We start from the raw sequence: 6,674 nt of genomic DNA, 5'->3' as shown, positions 1-6,674 counted from the left end.
AATTATGCAAGTGTAATATGGAACTATTTCAGATATTAACCAAAAAGAAAGAAATGATGATAAATTCCTTAAAAGACTCAAAGTTGCTCTTGACTGGTATGTTTCAAACTCTATTCCTGGTTTGAAGACAGGTTTTAACAGGCCTGTCACTGTAGAAATCAGCTGGATGTTTAGAGGCTATCAGAACTGTACAAAAACCTTGAAGGGGTAAAGACTTGAAAATTCTTTAGAGAGATTAGCTCCCTAAGGCATTATTCCTCCACACGTTTTCCTCCAATCAATTAAGACTGATGGATGAAGGGCACCTGAGTGGCTCTCTCATCACGTGGGTGGTGGGTTAAGCCTCTGCCTTCATCTCAAGTCATGGTCTCTGGGTCCTGGGATCCAGCCCCACATCGGGCTCTGCTCAAAAGGAAGCCTGCTTCCCTCCCTGCTTGCCTGCCTCTCTGCTTACTTGTGATCTCTCTCTGTGTCTAATAAATAAATACAATCTTTAAAAAAAAGGCTGATAGATGATAAATTATGAAAACTGCTCCCTCCAAATGATGCTTCTTCATAAGGATTTAAGAATTTAAATTTGTAAGAATTTAAAATTGAAACTTGATCGTAGGATTTATCTTATAGAATAACATCAAGTGAAGGCAGTTATTATTAGTTTTGAAGTATTTGTGATTCTGAATTCTTGGCCTCATTAGTAAATTTATTTTTAAATTCTCCCATGGAGTGGTGATGGGCCTTCAGTCTTTCATTGATGTACAGATGAGTCAAATGAGATGTGTGTGCCCAGAACTCTATATAATCTTCTTTGTATTTCACTGGAGATGGCATTTCTGAGTTTTGTTCAATTGAATTTGGACAGATGTTTTAATAGTCACTTCTAGAGTTGGCCCTGGAGAATATCTTCCTTTTTTTCTCTTCCCGATTCTCTGAAAAACCCTGACTAATTCACATTATCACAGTGATATCACAATTCAAGTTTTTCCAAACACTATAGCTGCAAAATAGAAGGAAGCTACTCAGAATGTAATACTATTGTGAATGATTGAGAAAGAAAACATTATTATAATTAAGCTACCAGGTTTCAATGTATTTTATTGTTGCTTAGAAAATCCTAGCACACCCAGACTTTACAGAGATTTGATGATCCGAAGAAGAGCTGAACTCATGGACCAAAATAACTATGCACATAAAAAGTACAATTACTTACCTAAAAAAGATGATGTGGTTAACTTTATATGGCAATCCAAGTGTTATTGGAACAGGAATTAAAAAAATAGCTTAGGGGCGCCTAGGTGGCGCAGTGGATTAAGCCACTGCCTTCAGCTCAGGTCATGATCTCAGGGTCCTGGGATCAAGTCCTGCATCAGGATCTCTGCTCAGCAGGGAGTCAGCTTCTCTCTCTCTCTCTCTCTCTCTCTCTCTGCCTGCCATCCATCTACTTGTGATTTCTCTCTGTCAAATAAATAAATAAAGAAAATCTTAAAAAAAATGGAATGACTGTACTTTTAAAAAATAGCTTAAAAGGGGCGCCTGGGTGGCTCAGTGGGTTAAGCCGCTGCCTTCGGTTCAGGTCGTGATCTCAGGGTCCTGGAATCAAGCCCCACATCGGGCTTTCTGCTCAGCAGGTAGCCTGCTTCCCTTCCTCTCTCTCTGCCTACTTGTGATCTCTCACTGTCAAATAAATAAGTAAAATATTTTTAAAAATAGCTTAAAAGTATATGATAAAATAATGATATACATATACAAAGAAAAGATACTATACTGTGAATATAAATTAAGTGAAAATTGTTGAAATAAAGAATACAATAAATGGAGACTAAGATGAATATAGCTGTAAAATGAATAAATGAGTTGGGAAAAACAAACAAACAAACAAACAAATTAATGACTTCTGCCCAAATGCAGCAGAAAAGAAAAAAAAATAAAGAAAATATTTAAATAAGTACTGAGATAAATTTTGGAGAATTAAAGAAAGATAAAAATTACCAGACTTAAAATGATGCCAAACATGAGAAATCAGAAACAAAACAAAACAAAATCCACACACACACAAAACCACTCATATACATTATGGTGAGTTTTAAGAATATCAAAAACATAGAAGAGCATAAATGATGCCCAAGAGAAGAACAGATCACCTAAAATGTACAAGAATAATACTGACAGCAGAATTCTCAATAGTAATAGCATATAAAGGAGACAGCTGGGGGTTTGTATAGATGGAAAAGATATTTGAAACTAGATATTACACATCAAGCCAAATTATTGATTAAATTTGAGAGCACAGTAAAAATACAATGAAGCATGTTAGGTCTTAGAACATTTATCACACAGAGACACACATTTTAGAAAACTTCCTTGGAGGACAGCTCAATTTAGATAGAGAAAACAGAATTATGTTTTCATAAAGGCACATTTTGAAGGAAGGATTGAATATAGTCTGCACTGCAAATATTCTTTAATCGTATGTTCTGAATTTCCTAAATTTAAGAAGTATTTGTTCAAATATTTACCTTTAAATAAATCCTAGTAGACTTTTTCTTGGATTCTGGAAAATCAGTCCATTTGGATACAAATCTTTTTGTCACTGATGGAAATTTTGATAGCCTTAACTGTGGAATGACTAATGTGTTGTTACAGCAATTGTGATTTGCCAATACATGGGTGATGTGTGTGTGTGTTGTGTGTGTTTATTTTTATTTTTGATGGTTTAACTCTTCTATGAGATTTTTAAGTAGACATGATTTTAATAAATTATGATTTGTTGAAATTTATCTGAGGTTATATATATAATAAAATGAAATTTGTGTGAACTAAAGAAGTGCATCTCCATTTTTTTTGTTTTAAGAGTAGACTGGTCTTGGGCACCTGGGTGGCTCAGTGGGTTAAGCCGCTGCCTTCGGCTCAGGTCATGATCTCGCATCCTGGGATCGAGTCCCACATGGGGCTCTCTGCTCAGCAGGGAGCCTGCTTCCTCCTCTCTCTCTCTCTGCCTGCCTCTCCAACTACTTGTGATTTCTCTCTGCCAAATAAATAAATAAAATCTTTAAAAAAAAAAAAAAAAAGAGAGTAGACTGGTCTTTAAAAATTGTCCAAAGAAGTACATTATATTCATTATTAAATTTGATAATATACAATAAAGTATTTATGGGCATATGAAACCATATCAAATTCTACTATTAATTCATATTAATAATTACCATAAGAGGAAAAAGGGATATTTTTCAAAATGAAAATTAGCGTATTTTTCAGAATATGATAGAGTGTTATTCACTGAACAGAGGGAACAAATGTCAAAGTTTAACACAGTTTACAGAATGTTTTAACATAAATTGAAATTTAAATCTGACCAAATTTCACAGTTTTAAGTAAAATGGTAGCACTTATAGTTGGGGATGCCCAGCTTGCTCAGGGCGGAACACCGCCCCTTCACAGAAGCTGGGCAGCGGGGGATACCTCGCTTGCTCATGGCGGAATGCAGCCCCCTCACAGAAGCTGCGCTGGCTGGAAGCCCGGCCGGCCCAGGGCGGAATGCTGCCTGCTTCAGGACAGCGGAGCACCCGGGAACGACAGGTTAGCTCAGGGTGGAATGAAAACCGCCTGCCTCCCTTATCCGCCATAGAGCCTTTCTCTTCCCAGAAGTGCCTGTTGTTAGTTAGAAGAGTTCTTTCAATGTGCTTGTTTAACTATAAACTTTATCCTCCTTCTTGCTTGTCAGCAAGATGGGATTAACATTTGACCTTCCTCAATCCTTCTATTGGCTATTGTTTTCTATCCAATAAAAGTGAGACTGTCAAAGAGTTGCTCTTGGCAGACGTCCTTTTCGACTGTTGTCCCCTGCTCCCAGTCTTTTCCAGCTGACTGGTTTGTGCCTAATTCTTCCCTCCTCGCCATCTGGAAGCGGCACCCAAGCTTTCTTGGGCTTCCTGTTTTTGGTGTTCTGTTCCACTCATCTCTGCCACCGCCCCCAGGTCCTCAAAATGGTTTTCTATGGTATCTTCCAGAAAACTTCTGATGTCCTCTTTAGTATGTAGGCTACATCAGTAGGGAATAGCGTTAAAACCTCTTCTGTTCCATGTGGATATTCACGTCATTGAGCACCGCTTGGTCAAAGTCTGCCCTTTTCTGTTGGTCTGTTTTCTCTGGTCACTTCAGGAGTCCTTTTGTAAGAAATCCTATCCCATCAGATGCTCCTCTCACTCTCTTTTTCCCTTACTCTTGCTCTGGCTTCTTTCTTCAGATTTGCCAGGGAATGACGAGTCCTTTTCATTCCTATGAAGATAGAAGAATTGGCTAATCCACAGATACCATTTTTAGTGATATACAAGTGTATATATAATAACTGATATGGAGATGTACATGTGCACCTACATATATATTCTTTAATCTATAAAGTATGGAGGTTGGATTAAGTCTGAAGTCTCTCATACAGCTTGATAACCTGTGACTCTTTGATCAATAACTTCCATTTTCCCACAGGTCAGAGAAATGGGAAAAAATGCACATATGAACATATGTAGCACGTTAAAAAATGATCACAAATCCTATGACTCCCCATTCCCTTTGATTCACATGGGCTATGTGACTGTGTTAAACAGTGAAATAAACGTGTCAGTTTCAGGCCCAAGTCCAAAAGGAACCCCTCTCTTGAAACATTTGCTATTGGAGCTCTGAGTGGACAGGAAATAAGTCCAACAACCTTGTTACAAAGACTGCACGGAAGTGGAGGGCCATCTGAGCCTCATCTCCCAACTGTACCCATCAAAGTGACAGGCATGTGCATAAAGTCATCCTGAATCCTCTAGACCAAGCAGCCGCCTGCTGAAGGCCACCACCCACTGACCTCAGTTAATGCCGTATTAAGCATAACAATTGCCCCATGAGATCCTGCCCTAATTTCTGACCCCCAAAACATATGTAATATGACAAAAGGGTTGTTTTAAGCCCCCAAATTTTGAAGTCATTACATAACTAATTGGGTAACATGGCAAATACGTATCCAAACTAATGTAAATCAAGGAATATGTTTAAAGGCACCAAGTTATCTTAAAAAGTTCTCTGAACACACAGAAAAAACAGAAAGAGACCCATAATTACAGAGAACAAATTGATCGTTTCCAAAGAAGAGGCAGCGGGTGGACAGGCAAAATGCGTGAAATACAGTGGGAGATAACAGGCTTCCAGTTACAAAATTAATAAGTTGCAGGACGAAAGGCACAGCATAGGGAATATGGTTGGTGGTACAGTACGGCGAGCACAGCATAACATACAGACTTGTCAAATCTTGTTGTTTTATATCTGAAACGAATGCAACATTGTGGGTCAGCTATAATTCAATTAAAAAATCAAAGGAAGTTTAAAAAAATTAAAAGTGAGCTCTGTTATCCAAATAGGACATACGAGATGGATTTCCCATCATACCATAAATTGAAAACGACTTCTCTTGATAGAACAATGCTTTCCTTAGTCTTAGTCCCTACTCCCTCCACAAAAACAAAACAAAACAAAACAAAACAAAAAAACAAAAAACAAAAAAACAACTACTTTTGAAAAACATCTTGGTATTTTGAAAATTATAACTGCAGTGAGTGATGAGAGTGAAAACAAACTGATAATCCACGTTTCCTCATTTCTTATCCCTTTTATGAAGATGAACAGTAAAATCATATGTAAGAATTAACCAGAGAGAGGTCCATTTTCCACTCACTATAATCAAGCTGGAATTCTCAACTATTATTTAGTATTAGTTGATTCTGGTGGCAATTGCAAATATGGTTTCACTTCTTGGGCACATGAGGAAGATTTGGTTGGTGAAACAGACATACCAGGTTGGCCCAGGCCTGCACTGCCAGGGCTCAGAAAATTGCAAGATACAACCTGACACTTAAAACTTCCCATCAACAACTACCGCTGCCCCCCGAACATCTTGTTTCTTCCCACAGACAGCTCATACTGAGACCTGTCCACTGTCAGGGTCAAGCTAAAGGGGGATGCCCACAAACTAGGTGGGAAATGAGAGGATGCAACTGCAGCTCTCTGGGGATGCCTAAGGCCACTGAATGCCCCGTCATGATTCTCCAGCACAGATGGGGGCAGCCTGCACCACGTGGGTGGAGCTCTAGGACACAGAAAGTACTGGAGTGGCAGTCAACAAACAAATGTGTTTGTGTAATATATAAACCCCCATAGGGTTGTCAATTGGTGGGATTCACTTTTTCTAACTGTTCACCCCATGACATACAACTTCAGGAAACCCAGAGCCCATGGATTATTGTTGAAGGGCACATTCGGACTCAATCAAAGTGTAACTAAGCGTAATCATACAAATAAATACAAATATCATTAAAAAATCAATACCACCTCAAACTTTCTTTTTCATTCCCAAATGAGCTTTTATGGGTTTTAATATCAATTAATGTGCTTATAGAACTGGTAAAAAAAACAGTCAATGATGAAATTTTAAAATTACCACTCTGCTTTCCCTAATTTCTGTTGATGTACTTTTATCTCACACAAAAATGAATTACTAAGGAATAAATCATACTTCACTGAACACGTTTCAGCTGAAATGATGCACCAAGATGTACAGCTTTGGCCAGGCTTATACTGTTGTTGTCAACATAGTATATGGGGTGTAAGAGCTACTGTCTTTTCCTTCTCCCATGAATATTAGT

This window comes from Mustela nivalis (assembly GCF_964662115.1).
Source record: "Mustela nivalis genome assembly, contig: HAP1_SCAFFOLD_505, whole genome shotgun sequence".
Taxonomy (NCBI): Eukaryota; Metazoa; Chordata; class Mammalia; order Carnivora; family Mustelidae; genus Mustela; species Mustela nivalis.
This window is presented reverse-complemented; position numbering follows the sequence as displayed.